The 20,633-nt window shown below is 40.2% G+C and overlaps 1 protein-coding gene and 1 pseudogene across 4 annotated transcripts in view; both read left to right on the top strand.

Annotated features, from left to right (window-relative positions):
* The window catches only part of CDK19 (cyclin dependent kinase 19), a 215,930-nt gene that overhangs the window by 93,417 nt on the left and 101,880 nt on the right, over positions 1–20,633 (top strand). The window lies entirely within an intron of this gene.
* On the top strand, positions 2,851–2,948 carry LOC119625432 (U6 spliceosomal RNA; annotated as a pseudogene).

Below are 20,633 nucleotides of genomic sequence, written 5' to 3'. Positions count from 1 at the left end.
AATTATTTGCTCATTCAACAAGTTCCAGATGCTGGAGATATAATAGTGAAAAAAAGATACAATAATAATTCTGTGCTATTGGAACTCACATAGTATGTATCAGTTGGAGACACTTTGATTTTGCTCACTTGGCTGTATTCATTTCTGTATTCATAGTGCCATTTTGAAAGACTCCAATAGCTGGTACCCTTCCTATATCTGTATAATTGAGAATTCTGAGTAATTTTGTATATTTCATTTTCCACCTAGGTGTTTATATATTAATGCTTCTAATATTGCACTGTAGTTTTAGACATACTTAATTCCAGCACAGAAACAGTAAAACGAAAGATCTTATCTAGCTATCTAATAAATTTAGAAGAGATATTTTATGTAATAGTTGAAGATTCACCCTACTTGATTGCCAAGTCTTCTATGTTTTTTCTTTCAAAAAGCTTTTCAACTTTAGCTTTTTCATTTTTACTTTTAGTGTGCCTTTATTATCTTGTTGTGCCTAAGCTTTAGTGTTCTGTTCTCCTTGCCTCTCTGCCAGCCTATCCTAAACAAAGCCACTGGACTGATCTCAAATTTTAGATACAGTTGTGTCGCTCTTCTGCTCCAGAACCTTTCTACGTAGACCCAGGACTATACAGTAAAATTTGGGGAGGAAGATTGGACAGTTCCCCTTGATGTCCCTAAGGATGAGCGGGGCATTGTGGTCAGTCATACTCTCTTACCACATTATGTAGTTGTTTGGTTGATATATATTTTTTTTAAGACGGAGTTTCACTCTTGTTGCCCAGACTGTAGCGCAATGGTGCGACCTCAGCTCACTGCAACCTCCGCCTCCCGGGTTCAAGCGATTCTCCTGCCTCAGCCTTCCCAAGTAGCTGGGATTACAGGCATGCGCCACCATGCCTGGCTAATTTTTATATTTTTAGTAGAGACGGGGTTTCTCCGTGTTGATCAGACTGGTCTCGAACTCCTGACCTCAGGTGATCCACCCACTTCATCCTCCCAAAGTGCTGGGATTAAAGGCGTGAGCCACCACGTCTGGCCTTGTATTTTTTCTTTCTCTGTTTTTCTTTCCAGATATTGAAGAGATAGAAGGGATCTTTCTGAATAGTAAAGCTAGAGAGGTTATTTTGGATCTAGTTTCTATTGCCTTGAGTCAGGGATTGCAATTTAATAAAATTTTATGTACTTCGTTGCATTTATAATGGCTAGTTTTTAAAATTACTTTCTTTTAAACTAGTTTTTTTTTTTTTTAAATGGATGTTGGTATGTCTTCCAGTCTTAGCTTGTGCAGTAAATGATTACTATCAATTGTAAACCACATATAAAAGACATATTCAGTGTTATTGGATTTTGTTAATGATTTTTTTCTAGATAATGGAAAGAGAATATTCTAATAGCAAGGGAAGAAACATCACAATTTATATTAACAATTTAGCTAGCTAGCATTTGAGCCTGTGGGTATGGCTTTGTTCACACAGTTTCTGTGAAACTTATTTAAGAGCTGAAGTATAAAAAGGCCTTTAATTGTCATTTGTGAAAATCAGGAGTAATTAGTGTAAGTTTGTTTTATTTAGAACTTTTGGTGGTGGACACAAGAGAAAATCCATATGTAATTTTATTACATTTAACTTTGTTGGTGTTTTGTAGGTCAGGAGCCTAGCATTGTTTAGACTAAAAAAATCCAATTTTAGAGACAGGGTTAATTTTTTTCCCCTAATAGATTTATTATTGTTAATACTGCTGTTTAACACTCATTCTAAAACTTAGTGGTGTGAAACACTCTTTTTATTATGCACATCGATTCTGCAAGTTGTGCCCTCTGAAAGGGCACAGTGGGGAGAGGTTTTTCTCAGCCCTGTGGTGCCTGGGATCTCAGTTGGGAAGACTGGAAAATTGAGACGGACACACTTGACTCCTGGGGACCAAAAGAGTTTGATGGCTTGTTCACCAACGTGTCTGGTACCTAGATTAGGACTGTTGACTAGACTGCCTTCATGTCGCCTTGCTTGTGTATAACCTGGCGGCCTCAAGTGAACAATGACAAATCTGCTTTTTTTTTTTTTTTGACAAAGCCTTGAAAGCTGAGCATTGTCATTTCCACAACATTCTATTGGTTACAAGTGTACACTCAGAGGAGGGGAATTAGACTTCATCTCTTGCTGAGGGAGTTGACAAGGTTTTGGAAGAGCATGTGGTACAGAGATACTGTTGTGACCATCTTTAGAAAAGACATTCTATCACAATAGTTAAGTCTAATAGTTGCCACTGTTGTTTGTTTTGAATGTGTATTTTATAATAACATTAGAGATAGAAGATCAGGAATCCTTTTTTTTTGAGATAGGATCTCACTCTGTTACCCAGGCTGTACGGCATTGATGATCATGGCTCACTGCCACTGCAACCTCCCCAGACTCAAGTGATCCTCCCACCTCACCCTCCTGACTAGCTGGGACTATAGGCACATGCCACCATGCCTGGCTAATTTTTGTAGGGACTGGGTCTCCTCATGTTGCCTAGGCTAGGAATTCATTATCTTACTCTAGGACTTTGAGGAGGGGTCTGTAAACTGAAAGTTGACAATATTTTTTTAGAAAGTATTTTTAAAATGTATTTTCCTATTAATTTGAAAATTAAATATTTAAAACTTTTTTTTTTTTTTTTAAACAAAGATGAGATCTCACTATATTGCCTAGGCTGGTCTCAAACTCCTGTGTTCAAGTGATCCTCCTGCCTTGACCTCCCAAAGTGCTAGGATTACAGGCATGAGCCCTGTACCCGATTAAAACATTTTTTTTTTTAAGTCAAAATTGCTTAGGAATTTGTTTCCCATCTCTTACTTTAAATAAGTGTAGGGTGCTCACTTTGGCGGCACTAAAATTGGAACTATACAGAGATTAGCATGGCCCCTGTGCAAAGATGACATGCAAATTTGTGAAGAGTTCCATATTTAAAAAATAAAATAAAATTTTAAAAACCCCACAAGTATAGGGTATTGTGGATTGCTAGCATATTCATTTAGATTATGTGCAGTTTTAATTATTGCTATATGTGAAGACTGTATAAAACAGTTTCCCATTGAGAAGAATCATTTAAAATTTACCATGTCAGATGTATTTATTCAGGTTCTAGTTTAAATCTAAAAAAATCCTACACATACACAGATAGGAGAAATTATAAGAAGAAAAGAAAAAGTAGGATAAGTGCCCTTTGATCTTACTTTTTTTTTTTTTTTTTGAGGTGGAGTCTCACTCTGTTGCCCAGGCTGGAGTGCAGTGGCGTGATCTCAGCTCACTGCAACCTCCACCTCCCAGGTTCAAATGATTCTCCTGCCTCGGCCTCCCGAGTTGCTGGGATTACAGGTGTGCACCACCACGCCTGGCTAATTTTTGCAGTTTTTGTAGAGACGAGGTTTCACCATGTTGGTCAGGCTGATCTCAAACCCTTGACTTGTGATCCGCCCACCTTGGCCTCCAAAAGTGCTGGGATTACAGATGTGAGCTGCCACGCCCAGCCTGATCTTACTCTTAAGAATGAATGTGCAAGGAAATACAAGTCATGTTTTTCTTATCTGGCAAGGATCTTATTAATGGAAGCAAGAGGTCAACAGAGCTGAAGAAAACCCTTATATGTGCCTAGCCAGAAAATATTGGGTGTTGGGAATCCTTTTATCTGATAAGGAGGTGGCTTAATTTGAAAAGGCTGGGGACCTTACCTCAGCTTGAATTTGCGCCCCCACAAAAGCCTTATCTTAGAAAATCTTGCAAGCAAAAGAAATGATATGATTGGAGAGGCCTTGGTGAAGTCCTCTAAACTCTGGATGGTTTGTGGTTGGGTGCAGGGGAACAATGAAGGCCTCTAACATATGGTATTACTCCCCTAGAATTGACTTTTTTTTTCCTTGCGGTCTCTCAAATCAAGGTTTTATTAATTTATTTATTTCTATTTTTATTTTTTTGAGACAGTCTCACTGTGTCCCCCAGGCTGGAGTGCAGTGGTGCAATCTTGGCTCACTGCAACCTCCGCCTCCTGGGTTCAAGCGATTCTCCTGCCTCAGCCCCTTAAGTAGCTGGGATTACAGGTGCCTGTTACCACGCCCGGCTAATTTTTTGGTATTTTTAGTAGATACGGGGTTTCACCATGTTGGTCAGGATGGTCTTGAGTTGCTGACCTCAGGTGATCCGCCTACCTTGGCCTCCCAAAGTGCTGGGATTACAGGTGGCTGGGCCACACCTGGCCCCAAATCAAGGTTTTAAAGGAATTGGCAACTGTGCCATTTGACGTGTATATCATGTAACCAAATGAATTTTTTTTTTTTTTTTGAGTCTTGCTCTGTTGTTCAGGCTGGAGTGCAGTGGTATGATCTCAGCTCACTACAGCCTCCGCTTCCAGGGTTCAAGCGATTCTCCTATCTTAGCCTCCCAAGTAGCTGGGACTACAGGTGCGTACCACCACGCACTGCTAAGTTTTATACTTTTAGTAGAGACGGGATTTCACCATGTTGGCCAGACTGGTCTCGAACTCCTGACCGCAGGTAATCTGCCTGCCTTGGCATCCCAAAGTGTTGGGATTACAGGCATGAGCCACCCTTGCCTGGCCCAAATGTAATTCTGATGTATCTTAGTGAAGCTAGCTTCTCTTTTTTGTCATTTGAGAGCATGCTGATGCCATCAAAGAATTATTGTTTCGTGAACACATTTTGGAAACTGGAAAGACCATTGAGACATAAAACAGTGAAGAGTGGCTTGCCAGCAAAACTGATTGAGTACCTGGCAGCACATCTGGTTTTGCTGCTTTGGTGAAGGAAGAAGCTCCATGAGCCGCTATGAATCATTGCTTGTACATTGGCATCAAAGATTCTGCCAAAGATCGTGAAAGAAGTCTTGTCTAAGGTCTCTAAAGTCCCACTTTAACCTAGTCAGGGCTTTGAATCACTGCCTTGTCAAGAACTTCTCTTGAGAAATAGGAGAGGATTATGAGGTTATTTTCTATTGCAGAGAAGTTCATTGATTCTGTAAAGAACAAGCCTCAAAGCACTGGGAATTCTGGTTCTCTTTGCTGCTACATAACTTCATGAATCAGGGTTTTCAGAACAGTTGGGGCAATCAATTGGATTGTTGAACCTACTGCCATGGCAGGGCACAGTGGCTCATGCCTGTAATCCCAGCATTTTGGGAGGCCGAGTGGGGTGGATCACAAGGTCAGGAGTTCAAGGCCAGCCTGACCAACATGGTGAAACCCCATCTCTACTAAAAATACAAAAATTAGCCGGCCGTAGTGGTGTGTGCCTGTAATCCCAGCTACTCAGGAGGCTGAGGAAGGAGAATCGCTTGAACCTGGGAGGCAGAAGTTGCAGTGAGCTGAGATTGCGCCACTGCACCCCAGCCTATGCGACAGAGTGAGACTCTGTCTCAAAACAAAACAAAACAAAACAAAACAAAACAAAACAAAACAAGAAAACCATACTGCTTACTACTGCAACTCTTTAAGAGAAACAGTAGCAGCTTTCTAATTGAAATAGGATTTTGTGGAATCTGTTTTTATTTTCCTTTAACTTTATTGTCTTTCCTAGTTTAAGCATCTTTTTTACATTGGGAGAGTTTAATCTGTTTACATGAATGTATTTAATCATATGGTTAGATTTATTTATTTATTTTTTGAGTTGGAGTCTCACCCTGTCACCCAGGGTGGAGTGCAGTGGTAAGATCCTGGCTTACTGCAGCTTCCATCTCCTATGCTAAAGTGCTACCCTCACCTCAGCTTCCCACATAGCTGGGACTGCAGGCATAGGCACAGTGGGACCCTGTCTCTACAAAAAATTATTAGCCAGCATGCCTGGCTGTTTTTAAAATTTTTTGTAGAGACAGGATCCCACTGTGTTGCCCAGGCTGGTCTCAAACTCCTGGGCTCAAGTGATCTTCCGACCTCAGCCTCCCAAAGTGTTGGGATTATAGGCATGGGCTACTGCACCTGGCTTAGAATTATTTCTGCTGTCTTCTTGTGGTGTTTTTTTTTTTTTCCTCATGCTTTTCCCCCACTTGTTTTCTGACTTGTGCAATATTAATTGAGTTTTTCTTACTTCTTTTTTCTCCCTGAACTTATGGTTTGAAAATTAGAGAATGCTCTTTCTAATTTAGTTGTTACACTTGCATTTTTACATACATATTTGACTTAAATTTCGAGTCCTCCCAGCTTCTGCCAGAGTAGTACGAGGACTTTAGAACTCTTTACCTCAGATCTTTCCCTCCTGCTATTTCTCTCCATTATTTTAGTTCTACCTTGTTTTCACTTAACTGCTCCACACCCTACCCCAACTTTATATATTTTAGTTCCTTTATAGTCAGGGCTTATTTGAATTGACGTATATGATTTTGCTTTTTTGCATATACTCCTTATTTAGGTATATCTTTCAGTGATTCTTTCAGCAACTATCTGTGAATGGCAAATTTTTTCACTTGTTGCCTGAAAATGTCTTTATTTTGCCCTCATTTTAAAAAATATAACTTAGCTTGATATAGAATTAGAAGGTTTTTTTTTTGGACTTGGAAGATTTCTCCATGGTTCTCTGGCTTTGGTTATTGCTGATATGATGTCAGCCATCAGTGTAATAGTCTTGCCTTTCTAGGTACATTTTTCTCTCTGTGTGTGATTTTAAGGTTTTTCTGTTTGCTTTTGTTCTACACACTATACACAACACAATCCCAGGACATACAACAAGCTTCCTTATTGCCTCCCCAGGCCAGACCAGTTGATAGAGTTTTCCTAGTCTTGTCTTCACTGACACGGTAGCTCTTCCTAGGCCTCTGGACTCTGCAGGAGGCTAATTCCACACCTCAAATATATACATCTAAGGCGGTGTCATCTGTTTTTGAACGACAGTTAAGAACCCCAGCTTCTAGGGCTTATATCCCAATTTCAAATCTTCCTGGGCTTCATACATCAGCCCATTGCATTCTTTTGGCTTTCATTTGTTCCTGGCACTTGGTGTCTTAGTCCATTTGGGCTGTTCCAACAAAACACTTTGGACTGGGTAACTTACAGGCAACAGAAATTTGGGGTCAAGATCAAGGCACCAGCAGATTGGGTGTCTGGTGAGGGCTTGCTCTCTGCATCATAAATGGAGCCTTCTCATGGTGGCCTCATGTGGCAGAAGGGACAAACAGGCTCCTTTGGGCCTCCTTTACAAAGGCACTAATCCTCTGTAATCCCAGCACTTTGGGAGGCTGAGGCGGGGGGATCACCTGAGGTCAGGAGTTCGAGACCAGCCTAACCAAAATGGAGAAACCCCATCTCTACTAAAAATGCAAAATTAGCCTGGCATGGTGGTGCATGCCTGTAATCCTAGCTATTTAGGAGGCTGAGGCAGGAGAATTGCTTGAACCTGGGAGGCAGAGGTTTCGATGAGCTGAGATCATGCCCTTGCACTCCAGCCTGGGCAACAAGAGCAAAACTCCATCTCAAAACAAAACAAACCAAAACAAAAACACAAAGGCACTAATCTCATTCATGAGGATGCCACCCTCCGAACTCAATCACCCCCGAAAGGCCCCACCTCTTAATACAACTGTAGTACCCAGGAATTTTGCTTTTTGACTTTTCATATGTACCATTTAAAATGTGTTTAATGAGGGAAATAAAGAAAATGAGACAGTCTTGAAAAGATGAGTCATAATGGAGTTAGAGACCTTTGAAACATGGAGAATTTATTTCTCCACCTCAGGAGATCTCTAGAGTGTTAGTATAAATGTATATACTACAAGTCAGTTGAAATGTAAAATATGTTCACAGCTCTAAGGGCTCATTGATTGATTGCTTTATTCCATAAAAAGATTTAAGGTGCTATTTTGAGACATATATATCAAAATATATCAATGTATATACAGGGGCCCAAGTATGTCATTCATAAGGGATATATACATATGTATCTATATATGTGATTTATAGGTATATATCATATAAGCACTCCTATGTAAAAAAATAAAGCAAGTCACAAAACTCATACATTCTATTTATTTATTTATTTATTTATTTATTTATTTATTTTTGAGGTAGAGTCTCGCTCTGTTGCCCAGGCTGAAGTACAGTGGCTCGATCTCGGCTCACCACAACCTCTGCTTCCCAGGTTCAGGAGATTCTCCTGCCTCAGGCTCCAGAGTAGCTGGGACTGCAGGCACATGCCGCCATGCCCGGCTAATTTTTATATTTTTAGTAGAGATGAGGGTTCACTATGTTGGCCAGGGTGGTCTCGAACTCATGACCTTGTGATCCGTCCACCTTGACCTCCCAAAGTGCTGGGATTGCAGGCGTGAGCCACCGCGCCCAGCAACATTCTATTTATGAAAAGTATCAATCACTGGACCACTGGATCACTGGACCAATATATATATTTATCTGTATATCGATATACAGAGATCAATATATAGAGAGTAGAGATACACATAGATGTCTTTCTCTCTTTGCTCTCTATATATCTATATCTGTATATCCTTTATGAAATTACCTGAGCCCCTGTTTCATGTTTAACCTGAGGAATTTATCAAAGCCTGAGACTGTTCTAGGCATGTTCAGATAATGTTTGAATATTCTAGAAAGATTCTTTAATACTTTATAATCTTTCTGTAGAAAGATTCTTTGCCATGATCTAAGACAGTGGTTTTCAAAGTGTGGTTCCCGAGTCCTCAGCACCAGCATCACCTGGGATCATACAGTGTATACTGTTCCTAAGTCATTCGTTAGGTTTTCTTTTTTTTCTTTGTTATGATTTTTCAATTAAGGTTTGATAAAATATTTGAACTCATAGGTGGTCCAGTGATTAATACTTTTAATAAATAGAAAGTATGAGTTTTGTGGCTTGCTTTTTTTTTTTAATATAAGAGTGCTTATTAATTCTACAGTGTAGAATCATGCTAAATACTCTAATAAAAATTGTGTATGTGTTTGTATATTTATGTTTTCCATACTTGAGCATCCTTCATTTTTAAAAAGAACATTGTTTAAAGTTAAATGTTAGATATGGAATTAAAGAAATATATCTTTAAATTAATTATCTTATTTTAAAAATAATCTGCCTACCCTAAGCTCAGAAGATAAATTATAATATTAGTTATGTGATTTCTCTTAATGAGCCTCATGGATATAAAACATAATTAGCATTGTTACACTTCCTTCAAGACAGAAAATGCATGCTTTCTTAGTAAATGTAGTATGCTTTTGTTCCTGAAGAATGTCATTAAGTAGTGCCATACTATTTTAGGGTGCTAAAATAAAAATATTTACAACTCGAAAATAATTTAAAACTATTCTTATAAAAGAAGGATGTTCCATTGTTTTCTATCTGTTACTTAAATCATATAAAAATGTTTTGAAATGCAAACTGCTTGATGTTTTGGGATTCAGAGACTTTGATGATCATTTACAAAAAGTTTCTGCCAAAGATGGCAGGGTGCAATGGCTCATGCCTGTAATCCCAGCACTTTGGGAGGCTGAGGCAGGTGGATCACGCGAGGTCAGGAGTTTGAGACCAGCCTGGCCAACATGGCAAAACCCTATCCCTACTAAAAATACAAAAATTAGCCAGGTGTGGTGGTGCACACCTGTATCTCAGCTACTCGGGAGGCTGAGGCAGGAGAATTGCTTGAAGCTGGGAGGCAGAGGTTGCAGTGGGCCAGGATTGCCCCACAGCACTACAGCCTGGGCAACAGAGCGACTAGTCTCAAAAAAAAAAAAAGTTTCCACCTAAGAACTGAATACGCAAAATGAATGATAGAGTAGTTAGTACGATTGTAAAGACTTTAAAGACTCATTTTCTGATTCTTTTTTTTTTTTTTTTTGTGACGGAGTCTTGCTCTGTCGCTCAGGGTGGAGTGCAGTGGCCAGTTCTCAGCTCACTGCAAGCTCCACCTCCCAGGTTTACGCCATTCTCCTGCCTCAGCCTCCTGAGTAGCTGGGACTACAGGCGCCCGCCACTACACCCGGCTAGTTTTTTGTATTTTTTTAGTAGAGACGGGGTTTCACCGTGTTAGCCAGGATGGTCTCGATCTCCTGACCTCGTGATCCGCCCGTCTCGGCCTCCCAAAGTGCTGGGATTACAGGCTTGAGCCACCGCGCCCGGCCTCCATTTTCTGATTCTTAAATATTTAAACAAAACCACATACAGCGCCTTGAATATAGGAGTGTTCAGAAAATGTTGGTTGAGTTTAAATGACCAAGTTATTTTTGACCCTATTAGTCTATTAGCGTAATGTTGTCTTTTTCACTTAATGATTAAGCTACTTTTAGATATGTTAGGTATCATGAGCTGGTCCTCAGTGTCCTAGAGAGCATTATAAGATGTAAATTCAGAGAAGGGTGAGGAAATGTTAAACATTCTACCAAAGTATGGCTAAAAGCAGTCTACAAACTTGAAGAATTCAAGAAAAGGTGATTGCCTAATAGATTTAAAAATGAATATTCACAAAAAAGAAACCCCATTAAAAACTGGGCAAGGGACTTGAAAAGACATTTTTCAGCTGGGCGCGGTGGCTCACGCCTGTAATCCCAGCACTTTGGGAGGCCAAGGCAGGCAGACCACCCGAGGTCAGGAGTTCAAGACCAGCCTGGAGAGCATGGTGAAACCCCGTTTCTACTAAAAATACAAAAATTAACCGGGCGTGGTGGCACACGCCTGTAATCCCAGCTACTTGGGAGGCTGAGGCAGGGGAATTGCTTGCACCTGGGAGGTGGAGGTTGCAGTGAGCCGAGATTGTGCCACTGCGCTCCAGCCGGGGCAACAGAGTGAGACTCCATCTCAAAAATTAAAAAAAAAAAATAAGAAAAGACATTTTTCTGCAGAAGATACATGAATCACCTTTAAGCACATGAAAAGATGCTCAACATCATTAATTATTAGGGAAATAAATGCAAATCAAAGCCACAAGATACTACTTCACACCCATTAGAATGGTAATAATAATAGCAAAAGGGAAATAACAACTATTGATGAGGATATAGAGAAACTGGACCCCTCATCCATTGCTGTTGGGAGTGTAAAATGATACAACCACTGTAGAAAACATTTTGGTGGTTCCTCAAAAAGTTACCATATAAGCCAGCAGTTCCACTTCTAGGTGTTGTATACCCAAGAGAACTGAAAACAGATGTTGAAACAAAAACTTGTATGTGAATGTTTATAGCAGCATTATTCACAATAACAAAAAATTGGAAATAACTGTCATATCTATCAGCTGATAAATGGATAAACAAAATGTGCCATATCCATATAACGGAATATTATTCAGCCATATAAAGGAGTGAAGTACTGATACTTGCCACACATGGATGAACCTCGGGAACATTATGTGAAGTGAAAGAACCCACACACCAAAAGCTATATATTGTATAGTTTCATTTACATGAAATGTCCAGAATAAGCAAATCCATAGACATAGCAGATTATTGGTTGCCAGGGGCTGGGATGAAAGTAGAATGGGGAGTTGTTGCTTAATGGATATGCAATTTCTTTTTGGGGGTGATAAAAATGTTCTGGAATTATATAATTGTGATTGTTATACAACATTGGGAATATACTGGAAGTCACTGAATTCCATACTTTAAAATGATAATGTTTATGTTATGTCAATTTTACCTCAATAAAAAGAAGGAATACTCAGTAAGGTTTTCTTTAAAACAAATTTTTTTAAGTTTAAAACATTTTTAAATTTTTTGTAGAGATGGGGTCTTGCCATGTTGCCCAGGATGGTCTTGAACTCCTAGCCTCAAGCAATCCTCCTGCCTCAACCTCCCAAATGCTAGGATTACAGGCCTGAGTGCCCAGCCTATAATTCTTTTCTTAGTAAAACATTACCAAAGTAAAAAATTTAAAACCAAAGGAAATTTTATTTCAATATTGTTGTTTCGTGCTTAGAAAAATTACAAAACGTTATGTTTGGTGAAAATATATAGAAGTCAGCCCGGGCAACATAGCTAGACCCCATCTCTACCAAAAATGAAAAAATTAGCTGGGTGTGGTAGTAGTTCTAGCTACTCGGGGGGCTGAGACAAAAGGATCACTTGAGCCCAGGAATTTATTTATTTATTTATTTATTTATTTGTTTGTTTATTTATTTTGGAGATGGAGTCTTGCTCTGTCACCCAGGCTGGAGTGCAATGGTGTGATCTCGGCTCACTGCAAGCTCTGCCTTTCCAGGTTCACGCCATTCTTCTGCCTCGGCCTCCCCAGCAGCTGTGACTACAGGCATACGCCGCCACACCTGGCTAATTTATTTTATTATTATTATTATTTTTGAGACGGAATCTCGCTCTGTCACCTGGGCTGCAGTAAGGTAGCGCGATCTCAGCTTACTGCAAGCTCTGCCTCCCTTGTTCACGCCATTCTGCCTTGGCCTCCACAGGCGTGCAACATCATACCCAGCTAGGAGTTTTGCTAGTTACAAAGAACCGTAGGATAAATCACCACAAGGCAGTCTCATGCAGGGTATTTTATTGCGCCTAGTATGTTGCTTTTTTTTGTTTGTTTGTTTTTTGAGATGGGATCTCACTCTGTCACCAGGCTGAAATGCAGTGGCATGATCTTGGCTCACTGCAACCTCCAACTCCCTGGTTCAAGTGATTCTCCTGTGTCAGCCTCCCGAGTAGCTGGGATTACAGGCACGTGCCACCATGCCCAGCTAATTTTTGTATTTTTAGTAGAGACAGGGTTTCACCATGTTGACTGGGATGGTCTCGATCTCCTGACCTCGTGATCTGCCCACCTTGGCCTCCCAAAGTGGTGGGATTACAGGTGTGAGCCACCACGCCCAGCTGTATGTTGCTTTTTAACTGTGATGAACAGTATGTCTCAAACTGTTTACACTCTCCCTGCCATCTTATTCTGAATCTACTTAACTTCTTACTGTTGTTAGTTTCACACATGCCTCTCTGACCTGAAACTTTATTCTGTCTGTTCTATTGGCATTAATTTTTGACCCCTTTAGCTAACCTACTCCTTTAATGACATGCTTTCTAGCCACTGTGGATAAACATCCTGTTTATCCTGGTGCCCACACTCCTGCTGGCTTCCCTAGATCTGTTTTCATTTCATCATCTCTGCTTCCTCTGCCTTAGCAAGGAAACCTGCGCAGCAAGAACCCCAAAGACAAGAGTGAAGTGGGATGGGGAATGAGAATGAGAATAAGGCAAAGGCCCAGTCTTCTTTTGTGAAATCTGCTAGAAGAGAAATTGTCCATAGCAGCTAGTATTATAGTTCCACAGAGGTCTGCTATTTCTAAAGATCAAACATTATTTAGTGCTGATTCAGTATCTTTATCTAGTAAACTGATGTTTCTATCCAACATAGAACATATAGACTATCTTGAGGGTAGTGTTTCTTTCCCAAATTATGTTCCATAGAGTATTAGTACCTGGAAATGTGAGAAGCAGCTCTGCTTTGGAAGAGGTGAGATGATTCTGTAGTCAAATATATTTAGCAAAGGTTGCTTACCTGTTCTTGGAGGTCCATAACACCTTAGCCTGTTAAGTGCTGTATTACTCAGTCAAGAAACCTGTTTGAGTCAGCATTTCCCAAACTTATTTGAACTAGGAACTTTTTTTACAGGGGGAATAGCATGTCTGTTAATAGCCTACATAACATCATTTGGGGAGACACTGTCCTAGAGCATTGTAAATTTGTGTCACTGCAGTAAAAAAAAAAAAGTAGCCAATCTTTTTTTTTTTTTTTGAGACGGAGTCTCACTCTGTCGCCTAGGCTGGAGTGCAGTGGTGCGATCTCGGCTCACTGTGACCTCGGCCCCCCGGCCTGGGTTCATGCAATTCTCCTGCCTCAGCCTCCCAAGTAGCCGGGACTACAGGTGCCCACCTCCACACCCAGCTAATTTTTGTATTTTTAGTAGAGACAGGATTTTGCCATGTTGGCCAGGGTGGTCTCAAACTCCTGAGTTCGGGTGATTCGCCTGCCTCGGCCTCCCAAAGTGCTGGGGTTACAGGTGTGAGCCACTGTGCCCAGCCCATTGTAATCTATTTAATATTCATGCTATGTATATTTAGTTCATATATAAATTCTCCATCAAGGTAGACCTGATATTTTCCTTTTACTTGCAAGTGTCATATTGTTGTCTTCCAGTGATTTTTTTTTTCTTTTTGCTACACAAAAATATTTCTTAAGGTTTGAATAAAGCACTAGGACATTCCTGGTTTTAATTGATAAGGAAATTTGTTTACCTCTTTTAAAGCTGTTGTATGTAAGAGTACATTTGTTGATCCTGGTATAAAATGTAAGACTTGCATAATTCAAATACTTTTTTGAAATCCAAATAATGTCTTCATTTACCAAGGATATTGTCAAGGCAAGCTCTTCTTTAAGAAAGTAATTAGCTTTAAATGTTGAAGGTATAATTAATAAATAAGCACAATTTATTACTTTGTTAACCCCTCTCTACAGAAAATAGCTGACATTCAGTGTCTAGCCATTCTTAACATAGAAATATGTAGACATTAATATTTTATATCACAATATATTCCTAAGAAACCTATTGTAGGTATCATTCCTATTTTCATTAGGTTTTATTAGTGGAGGATTTTGGCTTTTTCACGTACTTGAATTTTTTTTTTCTCTATAAAATAACTCATTTATTACATTGCTTTTCTTGATTTTGAGAACTTTATAGTTTTTAATGGATGTCTCTAATGTTCATAAACGATTGTAAGCTCTTATAGACAATATAAGATTAGATCAGTTGTAGCTAACCCCTCTGCCCCTTTTGTTGTTTTTTACATGCAATACATGAATCTAATGCAGAAATGAAGTCTGTAGCCTTGTAGATTAGATTCCCCTTGTGTCTTCCATGGGAGGGAGGATATCGTCTGAATGTTTGTGTCCTTCCAAAATTCATATGTTGATATCTTAGCCTTCAAGGTGTTGATATTAGGAGGTGAAGCCTTTGGGAGATGATTAAGTCACTGCAGCTCCACGCTCATGAATGAGATTGGTGCCCTTACAAACAGGACCACAGAAAGACCCCTTACCCCTTCCACCATGTGAGGTTACAGTGAGAAGATGCTGGTCTCTGAGGAAGTGGCCCTCACCAGACAGAAAATCTCCTGGTGCCTTGATCTTGGACTTCTTGATTTACAGAAATGTGAGAAATAAATTACTTTTGTTTATAAGCCAACCCTTCTATGGTAATTCGCTATAGCAACCCAAACAGACTGAGACAAGGGGTATTAGTATATTTCCATTTAGGCTTGGTATGTCTTTTGACTGATGATCCCAGGTTCTTTCATAGTTGTTTCTATGTGTTTGGCTCCTGATCCCTTAGACAAGTCAGCCAATTCTGGCAGTGATAGAACATAATGGTTTCAGAGCCTCTCCCACAAAAACAAATGACTCCCCAGTGAGTTGCTGAAGAGCCAGAACAGATCTTCTCTTACATGAGTCTTGACTCTTCGACAAAGCATCAAGTGAAGGCTGTGTTTGGTTGAGTTGGCTTCAAGATTAGTTTGTTGTAAATGATTGCTTTTCTATTGCTTTTACTTTTTCTAGTCATAAGCCTTCTTTCTTCTTAAATGGTGTTTAGTACTTTGCATTGTTATATGTGATCTATCAGTTATATGTCATATTTTCAACTCTGTATATTTTGTTGACTGAAAAGAGAGAGTTGGAGTATGAAATGATAATTGGTACTATAATCTTTTTTGTGATGATAAATTTCTAAAGTCAAACCTATTTATTAGCTTGGGACAATAATACATAGTGATATTCAGATGTATCACACATAGATGATTTGTGCATAAAAAGTTTTATTTTAATTTTATTAGGTTAGATTCTACCCTTGTATATATATTTTGATGGTGTGTAAACATTTCAAGAATACTACAGCTTCTTAAAGTGGGATTTCTAGCATGATTGTGAATTAGAATTAGATTAGAATTTCTGTTTTTTATTCTTTGTTCATTCTGTAATTGCATGTGGGTTGCTATTTATTATCTTGCAGGTGTAATTGGAAAATACATTTTTCCTTTCTACCTCAAGGAAATTGCATTTACATGACTAAACATCCTGTATAAAGTCTATTTGCTGTTTACATAATAAATTTGTAACAGTCTGCTATTTCTTGCTTATTACATTGTGACCCTTAACTAAGGCAAACCTTTTCTTTTTCTTTTTCTTTTTTTTAATTTAAGTTCTGGGGTACATGTGCAGAATGTGCAGGTTTGTTATATAGGTATACACGTGCCATGGTGGTTTGCTGCACCCATCAACTCGTCATCTACATTAGGTATTTCTCCTAATGCCATCCCTCCCCCAGCCCCGCACCCCTCGACAGGTGTTATTTCTGAGGTCTCTGTTCTATTTCATTGGTCTATACATCATGCTCTGTTGAATAGGAGCGGTGAGAGAGGGCATACTTGCCTTGCGCCGGTTTTCAAAGGGAATGTTTCCAGTTTTTGCCCATTCAGTGTGATATTGACTGTGGGTTTGTCATAAATAGCTCTTATTATTTTGTGATACCATCAATACCTAGTTTATTGAGAGTTTTTAGCATGAAGGGCTGTTAAATTTTGTTGAAGGCCTTTTCTGCATCTACTGAGATAATCATGTGGTTTTTGTCATTGGTTCTGTTTATGTGATAGATTATGTTTATTGATTTGTGTATGTTGAACCAGCCTTGCATCCCAGGAATGAAGCTGACTTGATCGTGGTGAATAAACTTTTTGATGTGCTGCTGGATTCGGTTAGGCAAACCTTTTCTAGGTGCTTATTTCTTAAGCAGATTTCAAATTGAAAAGTCAAGAGAGCCAGCTGAGATATCAAGTTGTTATTTAAAACCATTTGAAATGCCTATAAGCTTTAAAAGCTTTTACTTCTTAGTCCAAGGTGGTGAGTCATCTTTCACCTTCTTACCAGTTTTTTGTTGAAACACCCAAATGGTAGAATGCAGAAGAATTTATATCACCCTTGCAAAATTAAAAAAGGTTTTCACTCACAGTGTCATGTTGAAGAGCTTTGGTACCAAACAGTAAAGTGAGAGTAGAGGGAGGATACACATCAGCCTGCCCATTGTTAGCCAGCACACTTGAGGGAAACTTGCTCAAAGGTTGATCAGAGAGCCTGCCCTTCCATATAAACCTAGTAACGTATGCAGACTGGGAGCTGGGGCTGGAAACAAGAGTAGGAACAATGGTGTCTGCCAGTAAAATCTCTGTAGGTAAAAATCTGTATTCTCTAGCCTGGGTGGAGCTACAGGAGGAGAGAACCAGCTCTCCAGTGCACATCCTGTGTGCTGCAGCTTCAGGGTTAGCAGAAATCACTGTGGAGAGTGGCCTTCAGAAGTAGGAGGATAGAGAGGGGCTCCAATGTCAGGCTGAAGTGGGAGGCCATGCCCTAAGATTCAGCAGTGATCTGCATGGTCTGGCACAGTGTAGACCAGCACTGTTGAATAGAACTCTTGGCAATGAGGAAAGTATCTGTGCTGTCCAGTGTGGTAGTCAGTAGTCACAAGGGCTTTTGAACACTTGAAACGTAGCTAGAAACTGAATCAGTACCAAAAGCCTGAAAAGAGCACTTTCCTCTTTTGGGTATTTTTATCTTAAGGAGTTAATCATGCAGATGTACAAACTATTCATTATAGCATTGTTTATAATATTTAAAAAACCATACTATAATATTAGAGTAACATAAACTTACTATTTATTTATTTTTGAGATGGAGTCTCACTCTGTCGCCCAGGCTAGAGTGCACTGGCGTGATCGCTGCTCACTGCAACCTCTGCCTCCTGGGTTCAAAAGATTCACCTGCGTCGGCCTCCCAAGTAGCTGGGACTACAGGCGCCTGCCACCGCGCCCAGCTAATTTTTGTGTTTTTAATAGACATGGGGTTTCACCATGTTGGCCAGGCTGCTCTCAAACTCCTGACCTCAGGTGATCCACCCGCCTCGGCTTCCCAAAGTACTGGGATTACAAGCCTGGCCCAAACATACTATTTAAAGCAATTTCATACCCAGGCAGTGGAGTACTATGCAGCTGTTAAAACTGCTGTTGTAGATAAGTATTTGTTGACAGAAAAGTTGTTTACAATATGTTAAGTGAAAAAGGGCTGGTTACAAAACTATGTGGTTAGTGTGTTCCCATTTTTTAGCAAAAATATTATATGTTTGTGTGCATATACAGATAGATGATAGGATCTAGAACCAAAGTATCCAAAGATGTGTTTTAATGCCTGTTTTTTGCCATTTTTTGGCTGTGTACTTAGTCTTTCAGCCTTCTCAGTTTTGTTTTGTTTTGTTTTGCTTTTGAGACAGAGTCTCCCTCTGTCACCCAGGCTGGAGTGCAGTGGCGCGATCTTGGCTCACTGCAGCCTCTGCCTCCCGGGTTTCAGTGATTCTCTTGCCTCAGCCTCCCAGGTAGCTGAGATTACAGGCATGTGCGACTACGCCTGGCTAATTTTTGGAGTTTTAATAGAGATGGGGTTTCACCGTTGTCTCTACTAAAAGATTGTCATCGTTTGGCCAGGCTAGTCTCAAACTCCTGACCTCAGGTGATCTGCCCGCCTCAGCCTCCCAAAGTGCTGGGATTACAGGCATGAGCCACCACACCTGGCCCCTTCTCAGTTTTTTTTTTTTTTTTTGGACTGTTAAAGAGAGATTTAAAAATAATGTCTTCTGGCCAGAACTGCCATCTTCCACTTTGCCAAAATGACAAACACAAAGGGAAAGAGGAGTGGCACCGCCGTATTTTCTTTAAAAATATAGTCTTTTAGAAAACGTGGAGTTATTCCTTTGGCCACATACATGTGAAGCTCCAAGAAAGGTGATATTGTAGACATCAAGGGTATGGGTACTATTCAAAAATTTCAAAAAGGAGTGTCCCACAATGTTACTCAGGCAAAACTGGAAGAGTCTATCAACAGTGTTACCCAGAATGCTGTTGACATTGTTGTAAACAACAGGTTGGCTGGGCACGCACGGTAGCTCACGCCTGTAAGCCTAACGCTTTGAGAGGCTGAGGTGGGCAGATCACCCGAGGTCAGGAGTTTGAGAGCAGCCTGGCCAACGTGGTGAAACCCCGTCTCTCCTAAAAATACAAAAATTAGCTAGGTGTGGTGGCCGGCACCTGTAATCCCAGCTACGTGGGAGGCTGACACAGAAGAATCACATGAACCCAGGAGGCAGAGGTTGCAGCGAGCAGAGATCAAGCCATTGCACTCCAGCCTGGGCGACACAGCAAGACTCCGTCTCAAAAACAAACAAACAAAAAAAGAAAACAGGTTAAGGTCCACATTCTTTTTTATTATTATTATTTTTTATCCTTTTATTATACTTTAAGTTCTGGGATACATGTGCACAATGTGCAGGTTTGTTACATAGGTATACATGTGCCATGGTGGTTTGCTGCACCCCTTAACCTGTCATCTACATTTGGTATTTCTCCTAATGCTATCCCTCCTCCCTACCCCCAACAGGCCCCAATGTGTGATGTTCCCCTCCCTGTGGCCATATGTTCTCATTGTTCAGCTCCCACTTATGAGTGGGAACATGTGGCGTTTGGTTTTCTGTTCCTGTGTTAGTTTGCTGAGATATTTCTCTTAATACCTGAAATTGTTATCTGTTTCCGCTTCTGGGAGGAAGGTAATCTTTCTTGGTTTTCACAACAATATCCTCTCCTGAGAGAAGGAGGCTTCGCTTCTGTAAACATACCTTCCGAGTCTCTGTAATCCTGTGCCTTAAATGTCTCTTTTTTTAGACCCTTTAATGTTCTTATTTTCCAAAAGAGCTCTCTACTAAATGCCCTTCCCATTTGCTCCCTTACAATGCTTCTGGGCAATCTCTTCTGTATGCTAATGACTCCTAAGTTCTTTACCTGCAGTTGAGCACTCTCGCCTGAGCTTCAGATCCAGATAACAGGATCACTAACTATATGCCCCATGAATGTCTTGAGTTCATCACATCTGATACTAAAATCTATACTTCTGGCCAGGTGCAGTGGCCCACGCCTGTAATCCCACCACTTTCGGAGGGCGAGGGAGGCCGATCACCTGAGGTTAGAAGTTCGAGACCAGCCTGACCAACATGGAGAAATCCCATCTCTACTAAAAATACAAAATTAGCCAGGTGTGGTGGTGCATGCCTGTAATCCCAGCTATTGGGGAGGCTGAGGCAGGAGAATTGCTTGAACCTGATAGGCAGAGGCTGCGGTGAGCTGAGATTGCACCGTTCCTCCAGCCTGGGTGACAAGAGTGAAACTCCATCTCCAAAGAAAAAAAAGAAAGAAAAAAAAATCTACATTTCTTCACACCTTAAACCTGTAATGCTTTTACTTATCTCTAATTGTACCACCATCTTTTTGGTTGCTTGTACCATCCTGGGTCATTTTCCCTCAGTCTATCAATTACTAAATTCTATTCAGTTTTTCTTGCCCTGTTTTCATCTAACCCCTCCTTTCTATCTTTATTGCCATTGCCCATGCCAGGTCCTATTCTCCCTCCCTTCATCTCCCTCTCATTGCTTCCAGAATTAGCCTTGGCCTATGATCCCACACTCCTGGGGCACGTGTAGATTACCTCAATCTATTTAGTTATAGAACAACACATGCCCTGAACAACTTTTGACTTCTGGGTTATATGAGAACTTAAAAAGATAACTAAAAAT

This window comes from Chlorocebus sabaeus, chromosome 13, assembly GCF_047675955.1.
Source record: "Chlorocebus sabaeus isolate Y175 chromosome 13, mChlSab1.0.hap1, whole genome shotgun sequence".
Classification (NCBI taxonomy): Eukaryota; Metazoa; Chordata; class Mammalia; order Primates; family Cercopithecidae; genus Chlorocebus; species Chlorocebus sabaeus.
The sequence above is the reverse complement of the archived record's forward strand: the minus strand, read 5'-3'. Positions and strand labels throughout refer to the sequence as shown.